Raw genomic sequence first — 15,667 nt, 5'->3', positions numbered from 1 at the left:
CTGGGAGAATGGGATTAGTACTTTACAAAAGAAATATAACTTTATTATTGCTTCTAGTTCATCCAACAGTAAGTGACAAGCACCCCACATTCATGGCAAAATTAACAGGTATTTTATGCTACAAATGTTATAACCTGATAACACAACTCAACAAAAATTTTTATTTTCACTTGCCAAAGATTTTCAATATATTTAGTGTATTTCAGGTCTGCTGAATCCAGAAATGACATCAGTTTCATTGAATTAGTTTTTGTATTAATTTTACCAACGACAAATGCTAACACAGCATATTATTGAGAATCATTATTTACACTGATGTTTTGCATTTTATTAATTAAATGTAGCATTATTTTCATGAAACTTTCTTTTGCCTTCTTTTTATTCATACATTTTTTTTTTGTTTACAGAAATATGAGTTCTTCAGGAAGAAGTTGTTTAAATGACCCTAGTGTATCTTGCTACATTTGAAGAAACAGAAACAAAAGAAACATTATAGAATTTGTGAAACAAGCATATCTTGCATATTTTGGTATTAAACTGGGGGACCAAGGTAAGTTATCGACTCCCCATATGGTATGCAAAACTTGTGTAGAGTGTCTACGTCAGTTGAAAAATCGAAAACTGAAAAGTTTGAAATTTGGTGTACCTATGGTATGGCGAGAGCCCAAAAATCATCATCATAATGATTGTTATTTTTGAGCTGTGAATGTAATAGGTTTCAATTGTTACATGTAAAACAAGTGAGAGTACCCTGATTTGGAATCAGCAAGTCGACCTGTGCCGCATGGTGCTGATGTTCCCATACCAGTGTTCAGTACACTCCCTGATATTCCTGTATCCATCATGGAGGATATACAGGGGTTGGAGTGTAATCCAAGAGTTGGCATTAGAAGTGAATATGAAGGAAGTTTTTCAACAATCCAGCAGTTCTCTCAAGAAGAGCTCAATGATTTATTATGTGACATAAGTCTGACAAAACAAGCATCTGAACATTTAGCATCCAGGCTAAAAGAAAAGAACTGTCTGAGAGCAGAAGTTAAAATATCGGTTTATAGGACCAGAGATCTGACACTTCTACCATATTTCAGTGAAGATGGAGACTTTGTGTACTGTTGTAACATCCCTGGACTACTAGCCCATATGGGAGTACCAGGATACCGAGCAGAAGACAGGCCGCTTTTCATAGACAGTTCCACTCGAAGTTTGAAATCTGTTTTACTGCATAATGGCAACTGCTATGCATCAATTGCAATTGGTCAGTCAACAAAAGAAGAATATGAAAATATCAAAATGGTCTTCCAAAATCTTTCCTATCATGAACACCAATGGCCCATATGTGTTGATTTAAAAATTGTGAACCTCCTACTTGGACAGTAAAGTGGATACACAAAGTACCGATGTTTTATCTGCTTGTGGTATAGTAGAGCAAAGCAGGATCGCTGGGAAAAAGTGACATGGCCTCCAAGGGAAAATATAAAAAAAAGGTGCAGCGAACATCATTAACGAGCCAATCCTTGACAAAGAAAAAATCATTTTCCCTCCACCACACATAAATTTGGGAGTAATGAAGCAATTTGTTAGAGCTCTGAACAAGGATGGTGATTGCTTCAAATACATTTGTAGATTCTTCCCTGGATTGAGTAATGAAAAATTAAAAGCAGGAATCTTTGATGGACCCCATCAGAAACTGACAAATGATTCAAATTTCACAAGTTACATGACTGATACTGAAGCTTCTGCCTGGCACAGCTATGTCATGGTTGTCAGGAACTTCTTGGGTAACCATAAAGCACAAACTTATGAAGAAATGTTATAAAACTTGCTCCTAAACTTTAAAAATTTGGGTGCTACTATCAGCAAAAGGGTATACTATCTCTATAGCCATTTGCAATAATTTCCCGAAAACCTTGGCGATTTCAGTGAGGAACAAGGGGAGAGGTTCCATCAAGATATAAAGGTGATGGAATAAAAAAGTTATCAGGGCAGATGGGATAGACACATGATGGCAAGACTACTGCTGGAGCCTTCAACGTGATTCTCCTGATCATCACCATAAAGCATCTTTGTGATTAGTTCTGTCAATGTACTGAATATAGGATATATTGACATTAAGTATTTCAAAATTATATTTTGTATACGTAGGTATATCTAGTTTAATTTTGCTTAATTTTCAAGTTTCATTAGTTTTCTATGAGGTTATAATTGAGGTCATTATTTCAAAAACTAGAGGCCATCTAGCAAAACCAATACAATACTTGGATCTGTGCATCAAACGTAACCTAAAATGACTTTAATCTGTTTGGTAAGAAACTGTTGACCAGAGTAACTTACAGAAATATGTCCGAACAAGGGCCTAGTAGATATCCAGAATATAATAAAGTTTGAAACACACAATCATGTAAAAAAAAATAAATTTTAATAATAAAATTAAAAAAAAAAAACACAAAAATCAGCTTAAACAAGAATGCATAAATACATAAAAAATACTGAAAATGCAATAATTCGGTATACTGTAGAGTAATATATTTTTCTAAAACACCTCCCTAGTTTAAGGACTGGTAACCAACATTATTTATATTGTTTAGGATTAGTTATACTTAAGATTATTGACAGCAGAAAACATATTACAAGTATGCTATGGGTTCTTTTTATAAAGCAGTGAATTTGACATCAAAATATTCTCTGGTGGAGGATCTTCCAAGCCCATGTGTTTGTAAAGGCAAATATTTATTCTTTACCAGGGAATGTTTTAGTAAATGTCAAATTCACTGCTTTATATATAGACCCCTATCAAGGGGCTATCTTTCAGATGTACATTGCCAGGAAGGCGAGAAGAAAAATGCGGGAAAATAACTTTACCTTAAGTTTGCAGCTAAGTACTACTTGTCAGATGTTTTTTTTCATCAACTGAACTTTTAAGGACTATGAGATCTCAGAATTTTGCTGTGAACTGTTACCATTACTATCATTATGAGATTATTACTGAGAAGGAGCACTTTCCTTGCGCCCATCAAGTTAGAGGCTCACCACCAGACTCTTTGAGTTCCTTTGCCTGTATTTGTGGCCAGTGCAGTATGTTTAACACTTATGTAGTTAGACAAAGGTGGATTTGGGAGGAGGGGTTCTGCAGTGCCATTTTGCAATGCAAAGTTCTTCTGTCAATCACTTTAATTGGCACAGAGGGAGAGGAGGGTTGGGTGCTCTTATTTTAGCACATAATATAGCCTACCCATGCAGTTTCTTTCATAATCTCACCATTTCATTAAATGCTCATGCTGCCACATGCAATGTGCTGAAAGAGGTGACCTTGTAATCCTTAGGTAAACATTAATATAGGTATATTGGGCCTGATTTAATTCAGCTCTACAATGCTGGAGAGGATACACTTTCATCAGTTAAGCTGGGTGATCCAGCAATCCTGGAATGGATCAGGTCAAGGATTGAAAGCATTTGCCAGCAAATACTAAATGACTTTTAAGAAATCAATTCCAAGTTTTCTGGATCATCCAGCTTCACTGATGATAGTATATACTCTCCAGCCTTGGGGAGCTTTATTAAATCAGGGCCAAATGTATTGAATACCCGAAATACACCTTGTCAACACACTACAGTGCATTGCGATGCACTGCACTTTTGATAGAGCAAAATGCTTGTTGTTTGTGCAAAGTTTAAATGAATAGAATGCCGCAATGCACATATGTTGCCCTAGCGGGAACAGTTTCTAAATTGTGGTTACATCTATGCTTTCCCTCAATTTTACATATCTCTGACCAGCAGCCTCTTGGTTTTGACCCTCATCTATCATTTTATGTCTTCAGTTATAAGAAATATGTTGGCATAAAACTAAACCCTACTGTGGAAGTATATAAACACATTTTGTTAGTGCCAATATATCTACATCAGGTTTAAATTCTTTAGTGTTCTACTGCTACTCAATGATTTGTTCTTAAAATGACATGAAACTGTAATGCATTTTCTATTTTTTTTTTTATTTAGACAATGCTTTTTGTACAAAGAATAGATGAATTAGATAAGGGATGGAAACCATTCAGCATCCCAGCTGTCTTATAACAATAGCTCCTCTAATGCTCTGCAGCCTACTTACTCACTCATCATCAACAGCTGAAGTACTAATATTTGCCAGTCCATGCATTACACGGAAATGAAGAAATGTTCACAAATAGGCAATTTTGTATTGGTAAAATATCTTCATAAGTAAATTACCTTGAAAAAGAAATTCTCACATTTAAAATGTGAGTAATATAATTTGCAAAGTTAGGACTGTTCACTTCCTGAACATAAAGTTATGGGAAAAATAAAGCGCACTTTAAATAGGTAAATAAAACCTCATTCTAGAAAGAAAAAACCCTAGGGGGAGCATGAAAGGGTGTTATTCAAAATGTTTCTTAGGATCTAATTTCTCATTAGAATCACATGTAACATACAAACCTCCCAAGAGATGTTAGCTGGAAGAGTATATTTTAAAAATCACATTTTAATAAATACAATCTTTAGAAAGACAAGATATCATTTTAATTATAATCAGAACATTGTTACATGCACACATATATTTACATGTGATCCACTTTGGAAAGTGATTATATATGGTAAGATACCCAAAAAAGTGCACCGTTCAACATTAAACTTTTAAAACCTTGGTAAAAAAATTGTTTTATATTTGTCAAATAGGTAAATATGTTTTCTGTGTCATGGGGTTCGTGGCATCCAAAGTCTATGGTCATTTCTTTATACTCCATGGTCACCAAATTTATGTACCATTAGTGCCGCCTCATATCAAATATTGGGAGAATAACCTAAAAACAACATAAATCTGTGCAGAAACCTATGAAAATATGTAAAAAACAAACTATATCTTCAAACATTTTCCAAAATACTTACAAATAAAATACCACATGCTAGGAGTTGCAAAGGGTGGTATTGTCTAAGCAGGCTAAAATGTCAGTAAATCAAAAGACAGCACATGTGCTATACAAAAACCATGAAAGAAAAACAGCAACCTGAGTCACTCATATATCGGGCATATCAACCCCAACCCAATGAGTTGATTGAATAAAGAATCCCACTATTTACATACAAGTAGAGGATGTTCCACCAGTTAGTCCTTCCAGGAGGGTGTTCCTTTTGCTTGTGAACCAATACTGCAGCTTGAAGTCATGGCAAAATGCCCACCAGACAGCTGTATCAAACAGACTGTCTGGTGAACTGATATGTTACTGAGCTCGGCCATGGGCGTGTCTACAAGGGTTGCATTTCCATCGGGGGCAAAATATATTTTCTTTCTCGTCGTTCTTTCCAAAAGTCAAAAAAGGAATTAATATTATTATTAGAAGGAGCATGGAGGCAGGAGGCATGGAGCAGGATATATGCCAGTTGCCAGGTACAAAATAATTTTGCTCATTTATAATAATTTGTAACAGCCAAAATTATACCCTACCCTACATGATAGGTCAACCATTGTCAAATCACAATGTTTTTTTATTACTCAAATTGGATAACTGCACAAAAACCTACCATTATACACCATTCCAAAAATGGATGTAAGTAACTTATTCTTTATGGCTATCCGTAAAAATTTTCTTATAGTGGTTACACAATAATGATGTTTGTGCTGTCTAATTTAGGAAAGAGTACTTTTAAATGTATATAGACTATAGACAAAGAGCATTTTGAGGAAACAAAAAAAAAGCCCAATTGGGTTCACAAAAATAGTTATGCAATGCGATAGACATTGTATAAAAAATCTTGCCCCCAATTTACATTAGTTTTTCAGGGATTATAAATATGACTGTGCAGTGTAACAGGCACCAGAATTAAGTGCACTTAAACAAAACCTTGCAGTCCATCAAAAAAGAGATATAAAAACAAATATATAGTCAATAGATAAAACAAAAAAAATCAGAAGCAAACCCACATACCTTTGACCTTGGCTTCCAGTTCGTTCATCTAGGCCAGGGTGTCCTTTTTCGGGGTCCCTGTAAACCTGAATGAAATGTCCTCCAGCACAGTACAAATACTGCTCATGTGCACTATTGCTGGTATAATAAGAACAACACAAAGTACTAAGTTAAACATATTCGGGAAAAAAAGATAAAGAATAGTAAAATGGGTGGTAGGTGATTGTCATCACAGAATGTTGGAAATATGAGAGGACCGTCCACTGCACAAATCCTCCAGCAGGCCCCTGAAAAGACACTAAGCAAATTTTGTGCACATTTCAGAGCCTCCATCTGCCTTCAAATCCTCCGGCCTAATCTATCACTTGTACTGTCCCCAGTCCCTCAACACTACCCTCCATCCCCCTGCAAAATTCTGAGGCATTTTTTACTTCCACTTTATTGAAGACACAAGTAAAAAAAATAAGAAAGTCATAGTTTGAGTACTTGTTTTTTAGGGTGCTCGAGGCTTTTGTGCTACACAGATTTGCCCCCCCCCACTCCCCATTTCCTTGTCCATTTTCTCTCTTCTTCCTCACTCTCTCTTTTCTCTTTTACCCTTCCTTGCTTCTTACCTGAAGCCAATATGTACTTGCAGGTCTGCAGGGCTCCTATGATGTGCAGTCCTTAGCAAACCGGGGTCCATGCAACAGCTCACATGGTCTTTGCTTTCATGGTAGTTGCCTGCAAGGTGACCCCTAATTGACAGCTCTCGGCTTGGGCTGTTTCTGGATTTAACACCCAAATCATCAGTGGGTTTCACTTTTTCCTCCATTCTACCCTCCACCATGTTCTTTCTTAATTTCATGATTTTTGGAGCAGTAAATGTTTTCATTGTGCTGTACATACTGAAAAAATCCTATGCATTGGATGAGTACGGGGTGAACGGTGTTTTGTGCTTGCTTGTACATGAGCCATCGTCTTGGATGCCCTACAGAGAGAAACCCAGGTATGAGCATGCGCTGGAACTGAAAGCCTTGCTACCTAACTGGAACAAGCCATACTCCTTGCCTTATTTGCATTTTTTCAAATGTGTTGCTGTAAAATTCCACCACTATGGTCCAGATAGGTGCAAAATTATGCAAGTTCTTTTATTTTTAAACCACATGGAAAAGAATTACAAATGAGTGTGTTGTATGCATATGATTATTGCAAAGCCTATTCATTCGGCCTGATTTATCTCAGCTCTCAAAGGCTGAGGATAGGATATATATATAAATATGGGATGGAGGCAAGGATACACTTTTCGACAGTGAAGCTGGGTGATCCAACAAACCTGGAATGAATCTGTTCCAGGATTTAAAACATTTGGTAGCAAATAAAAAAAGTCACTTTGAAGAAATACATTCCAGGTTTGCTGGATCACGCAGCATCACTGATAAAAGTGTATGCGCTCCAGCCTTGGAGAACTTTTATAAATCACGCCCATTAAGTCTGGCATAAATCATTTCTTGCCCTTACACAGCACTGTCTGTAAAAGTTTTAGGATGACAAATAAAATCTACACTGGGACTATTTTAATAACATGTGGGCACTAGATGGTGCTACATCTACACAAATGTAACACTGGAAATTGTGCTAATACTAAAACTACACATAACACTCGATTGCTTCTGCATGAGCTTGTTAGATATAAATTAATTATTGCAGCACTAAAGAAATTATGTGTCTCTAAGAGAAAGAATAGCCTAATTTACAAATCACTTTGCTAAGCTGAGTGATTATGTTTATTGTATTTCTCTCCAATTTTACTGTAGCACTCAGCTCTGGTAATCATCATATTTCGAATTACCTCTTTATAGTTTGCCTCTGTTCATTCTAGTATTTGGAGCTTCTTAGCATAAATGCTACAATGTTCATGTGCATCATTCAGCACTTTAGGAAAGAATATTCAGTGATCAAGACTGTTCATGAAATAGCCATACAGCAACTGGTTCTGGCAAATAACTGAACATCTGCTTAGTGGGTTGAAATCTTAAGGAAGAACCTTGTACTTTGAAAGCATTTGTTTTGTTATGATTTTTAATCTACATTTAAAATAATCTCATACTAAAAAGGAAAACAGATAAATTTGTCAAGTATAAAGAGAACCTGTCAGGCCCCTAAATAATTCAAGCCATCAAGTGCAGGCAAGCTGAGAGCTCTGCTTAGAGTCTGTGTGTCCTAAAGATCTTATATTGTACTGTAACTCCGTTAAATTCTTAAAGCAGACTTATTATCACATTTAAATAGGTGGATACCCCTTTTATTATATAAGGGAAAAAATGTTTTTGAATTTTTGAATTTTTTTGCATTTGAAACCATAAAGACTGAATGGGAAACCCAGTGCCTCCTTGGATACATATGTCAGGTATGCTAGGAGGCTGCAATTAGCCATGAGCAAAAGGGGGATTCCTCTAACGTAAATTAAAAATGAGATAACCACATTTTTTTCTTTACATTTTCCAGAAGTCATATTACCTGACCTCGTACCTGCGCAGAGTGCGATCGAGGGACGTAGAAAATAAAACCAGGACGAAAAGGACGGAGATGGTGGGGCCGGTGTCCAGTAACAAAGGGAGAAGATGGCACAACGCGTCACCGACTGGACTAGGATCATGGTGGGATCAACAGCTTTCCACCTGCAAAGGTAAGTGTTATTTTTTTTTTTTACTGATAGTTACGCTTTAAATGAAATTTGTTGTTCAAATTTTGCACAGAAATCTTTTATTATTAAAATTTGGTCAAACTCATAAATACAATTTTGTATAGAACACCACAAAACTCAATTTAGGTAGCAGTGGAAAATGCTACCAGAAGTAGCCATCATATACCATTACCAAAGCTCACCAAGGCTGGAGAGTTTACACTTTCATCAGTGAAGCTGGGTAATCCAACAATCCTGAAATGAATCTGGTCCAGGATTGAAAGCATTTACTAACAAATAGCAAATTACTTTAAAGAAATCTATTCCGGGTTTGCTGGATCACCCAGCTTCACTGATGAAAGTGTATCCTCTCCAGCCTTGGAGAACTTTAATAAATAAGGCCCAAAGAATCATGGGTTGCCTACTTCATCCCAACAATCAGTGTTGGAAAAATTGCTGGTTTCTTACTGTAAAAGAATCTAGAACCTAGGTAAACTAAAAAAGTATTAGGACCATTTCAAACTACAATGAACGACAAGTGAATAGGGTTGGTTGGGAACCATTTACTTCACGGATCTGCGATGGAACGCGGCACTGTTCCAGAAAGTCAGAAGTTAGTTTTGGCATCATGTTTGAACTGTATCGCTTCCACCACTACATCGGCCAGCATGGTCATCTTTGGTGCGGTTTGCCACTTGTGGGCACAACAATGTGCAACTGCATTGCAAGAATCGAAGGGGTCTTACTAAGAATTAGGATGAGGTACACTTTTACCAGTTTAAATTCCTCTTGCCGTGTTAGTTAGTTAGCTACTAGATACAATAAAAACCTTCAGCTCTTTTAGTACTAGAAACAAATAAACAATGTGATTATCAAAAAACTGGAAACTGTATACAACAATCCAGTTACTATTTTTGGGGGGTAAATTTACCAAATGAATTTAAGCTGTTCATTTAGAAAAAGTGAATTTTCAACTTACAGATGAATTTTTACTTAACATAGTGTTGAAATTCACTTTACAAGTAAAAACTAATCACCTGCAAAATTCAAAAAAACAAAAACAATAAAAAATACACACAATTTTTGTTTGCATATTAGTTGGTTAAAGTAAGGAAAGCTTAACTTCATTCACTAAGCTAAGTAAAAAAGCCCTTAAAAAGATGTTAATTCTTTTATCAAAGTACATAAAAGCCTTATTTTACCTTAGTAAATCAAGCCTATAAATGGGCAGCCTGGTTCAACTTGGCCACAGACTTTATTGTCATTTATAATAAACTAAACTATATATATATTTATATAAACTATATATAAATATATATACTGAATAATATCATGCACAAACTATAAGAACTTAGCCGCCACAGCTCAAGCTCATAGAACACATGACCTCCCAAGTTCCTGTTGTGAACCACACTTCCTGTCAATATGAAAACTGGCAACCTATTCAGCTGTGTTAAGAAACAGCGACATCTTGTGGTTGAAATGCAAAACGTCAGTAGTCTTATATTTAATTACAACCATTAAACAGTGAATGCTATCTTCTCAATCTCACAAGTGAATAAGAGAAGACCTACCAAATGGCAAAAGACCAATTGATTTTTATAAAAAAATTTTTTATATCTCCCTGATGCTCTGCATGTTAAAGTAAATATAATGCCATACAAAGGGTTATTGAGCTTCTCCTACTACTCCTCAGTACCTGTTATTATATCACATGTATTTGGCCCAAAAAAATGGAAATACCAAAAAAGAGAACAACATTGTTTTGACAATTTACCAAAGTATAGTTCCATTTTATTCTTCAAAGTCTGATATTGCCTGATAATACCATTGCAGATTAGTTCAGGTGAGTTAAACAATACAATACAAAAGTGCATACCTGATTGACTTTGACATATTTGCAACTTCATGAACTTATCTACTAAGATTACTTCCATCTTGTCCGCATAAATAAAATGTTCTTGCTCTTGCACAAATTTGCAATGAATCATTCATAACGCATTAATATTTCATTGGTGCATTCAACATATCTATCGTTCAGCTACTCGTAAAGTGACGGACAGTGTCAGAATCAAGACTCAATAAACAGAGTGACAAGAAAGGAAAATCCCCATGTGCCTTGTTGTCACTGAGGATAAATCAAGTAAGTATAACAGTGGCTAGGTACATATACTTCCAAATACCTGTATTTCTGAAGTTGTATTATCTGAAGTTAAATATAAATTAATAGAAACTGAAAAGCAATAGACAGTTTATTTTTTTCCTATCCACCATGGGATTTCCCATGCTGCTAAAACAGCTTTGCCCGATATAAAAGATGGAGATAAGAACATGGCAGCATATACAACCTGGCCATTTTGTTAGTTAATGTTCTTTTCTCCGGATAGTTATTTCTCTGCATTCACCATAGAAGGATCAACAGGAAGCTAAATTCTCTTCCATTGACAAGCAAATGGAGACTACATTAAAACCTGGAAGCCTTATTGACAGAAAGCAGAGTGTAGTGAATGTGGAGAGAACAGATAGAACACACAAAAGTGATCTAATTTCTGCTTCACATTACAAGATTAATTTCACTATCACTGTCATACTTGAAATTAGAAATGGTTTTGATAGGTATGTGCACCATTCTATGCTTGTTAATGTTACCATATTTTATCCAAAGTAAAGAGTTGTGAGCTTTTGGAAATATTTTCTAAACTTTTGGTAATCAATCAAGTTCTGGTATTTCAAACAACAATCCCTCCCCCAAAACAAAGCAAAAAGTAGAAAAGATTAAATGGTGATTTGGGATTGGTTTTTCTTACATGTGCTAGTGATAAAATATAACCAAAACTGTGCCCATAACAGTTTTTGGTAATATACTTAATATACTGTAATATACAGCACTCATAGCCAAGTACCAGCCACACCACTCAAAAAAGTATCTCTAAACAGACTTTTATTAACTTTTTTGCTGCTGCAGCAATAGTTTTTCATGTATGTTAGGCTTAAAGAATAAAGTTATCTATATTCAATTGCAAATTTTGGGAGGACTGAAATTTATGACAGCCCCCAGCCTAGGGGGCTGAAAAGCCCTATATGTGATAGTATAGCGCAGGTCACAGGATTTCTTTAGGAAGACACGATGGGTCTTTTAACACAAAGTGTTATCTACCCCAGCCAAAGCAGACCATTTTGTTGTGTTCATTTTTTTTACACTGAACAGAAGTTTGCTACTGTCATGATTCTCTCTATTCTGACACCCACCATAGAGGTTCCAGACCAACCTAGAGTGAGAGGTAAACCCAGGACACATAGGGTGGCATTTTTGTCTTGCTGATAGAAATGATCAGGTCTAATTATGTATACCACAAAATGTCAAAGAAACATAATTCATTTTATCTATAAAAAGTATCTTTTTTAGTAAAAACAAAACTATAGCATTACTAAAGCATTTGATTGCAAAATGGCACAAGTTTACAACAAGATTTTAAATATTATAATTTGCCTATGAAAACATTAAACTCAACGCGTTTAGGTAGGTGCTTCATAAAATATTTAAACAAATAAGTTTAAATAGTTTAACATGTGTTTAAACATCCATTAAGAAACCATACATTATTAGAATTTTTAATTTAAATCCATACAATATTAGACTTTTTAACCTAAATCTATTTTTTTATTTACTATGAATGTTCTTGTTAGGGTGTAGTATCTTATAAAATAAATTTACAGCTATGTGACTCATATGAGTTTTTTTTTTTAATCTTTATATGTCTAACGGAGATCTGAAAGTCTATAATTAAAAGTAGACAAACTACCAGCCAGTATAGAGGCAAGAAGCGTGTTTATATGCTGCTGCTGCCTTAAGGTTCATGGCAATGGTAGTAAAAAGGTTAAAGTGGAAGAAAAGAGCATGTGTAACTGGTTTTGTAACTGATGATCGAGAGCATAGGGTCTTACACTGATACCCACTACAAACTACAGATTCCTAATAAAAAATGAAACAGAAAAATGACAAAGCTATGAAATATTTGGGTGGTTAAAACAATACCAATGACCAGAAATCTATTCTAGGAATTACATTAAGCTTTCAGTACATTCTTAGCACCTAACATATCTTGTCCTTTCACATTTGAAGTACTGAATGTACTTGTATGGTTTGTGTAATCCATCTGTGGAATATATTTCTTGCATGCACTGATTCTCTCCTGTTGCGAGCTTCAGGGTCATATATTGTGGTCAAGAAGAGTCACACAGAGAAGTGAACAGCCGTGAAGGCAGACAACATATATTTTAATAAAACTGAGAAACTAAAGAACACATCACAGCCATAATATAGGTACAGCATGTACTTTAGGACTAATTGAAATTAAACTAATTAGTTAAAAATTGAACAGTTTTGAAGATGTTTTAAATGCTAAAATAATAATTGCTTTTTTATTAAAGCAAAGTGTATAATTGCTTAACAGTCCAGAATTTACCAGTGAAGCAGAGACTATTGTCTTTACACATTAAATGTTCATTTAGTTGAAAATGTAAAGCTATGTTCATTTCAATCATCCAATACTGGGAAAAAGTTCCAACATTTTCATTGAGGTCACACCTAATCGAAAATTAAATTGACCCTACAAAGTCCAGATTGGGTGTACAATTTTTTTAAGTTTATATAAACATACATGTGCTATATGTATGGAATCTATGTGACTAGGCCAGACTGCAACATAAAGATACATTTGGCTTTTTAGGGGTCAGTAGACAGACTTGAGTTTCAATAGGAAAGGAGTAGATCTGCTGTTAGGTTTTATTGTGAATAAACACTGATAGTTGTTTAAATGCAGTTTCTTTTTGATGCATCTAATACACTACAATGATTATAGCAAATGTGACAATTAGAGTCTTCCTAGATGCTGAAGTGGAGTACATACATTCTAAATGTCATTCAAAGGCAATTTTAACATGGAATAACTCCAGGTAGCAGATCACATCAGCATACATTTGTACATTTCTATTCCCTGCTGCTTCTCTTCAACAGGCTCATTAAACTCCTCAACATTTAATAATTGTTGTCACATTGCAAGAAATTGGAATTATAACATGTGCTATCTCTTGGTATACACTTGAAGACAACATGAATCAGTCAACAACAACATCAATTTCTCATTATCAATTGTGACCAGGCATCTAAAGTACCTCCAGAAGGAAATTCATGTTTTCTTTTTAACACATAATGCTTTAAGGGCTAGTGTCACTTAATGACTATAGCTTAACAAATATAGGTTCTTAACAGTATTAAAGCTATTTCCTCGCATCCTTGGATGGAAGGGAATACGTTTCTGTTGTGATAAGCTACGTGCAGTCATACCATGTTACATTTTTTTTCTAGGAAGTATTTCAAGCAGTGTTTATACCTGGGGGGAAACCTTTAAAAAACTTTCAGGTCTTATAATTACTATATATACAACTCACAGTACATTAGCTTTTTAAATGATAGCCCAGTAGAAACAATGTCATCTCCTACAGACAGTCAAAAAAATCACCAGTGTAACTTGAAGAACTAAACTGAAAGAAAAAATTACATCCTTATTTTGGCAGATCCCTTGATCTTGAGAAGTTCTCAATCAGGTCCGGTGTCCTCCTGGGACTCTCCTTCATCCTGGCGCCCTTCTTGCTCTGTCTTCTTCCCTTTTCTGGCTTTGTCACTGGATCTTGCACTGCATAGGCATGAGATTGGGTGACGTAGCCTGCTGTATATAGGAAAAAACAGTGCCAATCCCACTGTGCATGCGTGAGATCAGCATTTCTTACCCCTCAGTGTAGGAAAATGCCCCTTCTGCACATCATTGAGATTGGGCATGTGCAGAAAGAGCAGCCAGGAGCCTCCTGGGATGCATGACATAGATATCCCTGGAGGCTCTGCGCTCCCATTTAGTCATAATTGCTGTGGCGATCAAGACAGAAGAGGAGGGGACTTTTTACTTTACATAAAACCTTTGTCTCCCCCTATTTAAAGTAAATATTTTAGTTTCGGTCCGCTTTAAATTGAGCTGAGGAGCACAAACTGCTCATTGCTCAAGGAACCCCAATCAATCCCTGAAAGATACATAGGATTCCACAAAATATTGGTTGAGAAAGACTGATTTAAAGCTTTTTAACATTGGCAGTTACCTTAGGAAGTTAAAAAAACAAAATATATGGTATTTTACAGGTGGGTGACAATGAACACTTTGTTTGAATTCAAACCTATGATCTATTAACCTCTAAACCTCTTGTAGTCCTCAAATAGGTTTCACATCTACTTGATACAAGTCCACCAGCCATCCCTTAAATCCACATTTATGAAAACACTGATACAGCGTACAGAATTGTTCGGTACTGTAAAGGAATTACGGTATGTAAAAAATGACTAAGGTATTATAAAATAAATTGAATACAGAATGATGAAGAGTCCTCAAAACCTACAGGAATATGTTGCAGACTACTGTGCAATTTATACAATATACACACTTCATTGCAATCCACCAATCTGCACTTTTTTGACCTATTACCACTGGAATATTTTAATTCAGTTAGAAACAGAAATCATTGGTCTCTCTGCATTTTTTCTATTATGAAATAAAAGTATTGCAAAGAACACAATATATCAGAGTACATATTTTTCACAACATTTTGTATGTTAGTTCTTGTACTTCTGGTATCTATGACAACAATCAATGTCTTTTGGTGAAGAATGTTATATAAATTAAGCTAAGCAAGCGTTTTGACCTTCTTGACTGAATGTGTTCAATAGATAAAACTTGATCCTGTCAATGTGGTCATTTTTTCAAACAAAAATCCCTTAATTATCTTTCTATGTGAGCATTTGAAGTTATTTCTAACTGCCATCAGTTTTTATTTTTTACAGTTCACATGATATTGGCTTTGGTTTTTACGTGACGCTGAACCTTTTACATTATCACTTTCAGCACAATTTTGATTCTTAATCATCAATGCATCAAGTTAATTATATATTACTTTACTATAGCATTAGTGTCGATAAAAGAGCTAGGAACTTTTATTATAAAACATGTCACAAACATCCAAGCTAGCTAATTTACAGAAAAAT

General features: G+C 35.3%; 1 long non-coding RNA gene across 1 annotated transcript in view; it reads left to right on the top strand.

Annotated features, from left to right (window-relative positions):
• Positions 1-8,578, top strand: part of LOC140322644 (uncharacterized) — a 56,698-nt gene extending 48,120 nt beyond the window's left edge. Inside the window, exons 2-3 of the long non-coding RNA XR_011919214.1 lie at positions 408-550; positions 8,403-8,578. This is a non-coding gene — a long non-coding RNA (uncharacterized lncRNA). The remainder of the gene's footprint in view (positions 1-407; positions 551-8,402) is intronic.
• The last annotated feature ends 7,089 nt before the right edge of the window (positions 8,579-15,667 follow it).

Source organism: Pyxicephalus adspersus, chromosome 1 (genome assembly GCF_032062135.1).
Source record: "Pyxicephalus adspersus chromosome 1, UCB_Pads_2.0, whole genome shotgun sequence".
Lineage (NCBI taxonomy): Eukaryota > Metazoa > Chordata > Amphibia > Anura > Pyxicephalidae > Pyxicephalus > Pyxicephalus adspersus.
The sequence above is the reverse complement of the archived record's forward strand: the minus strand, read 5'-3'. Positions and strand labels throughout refer to the sequence as shown.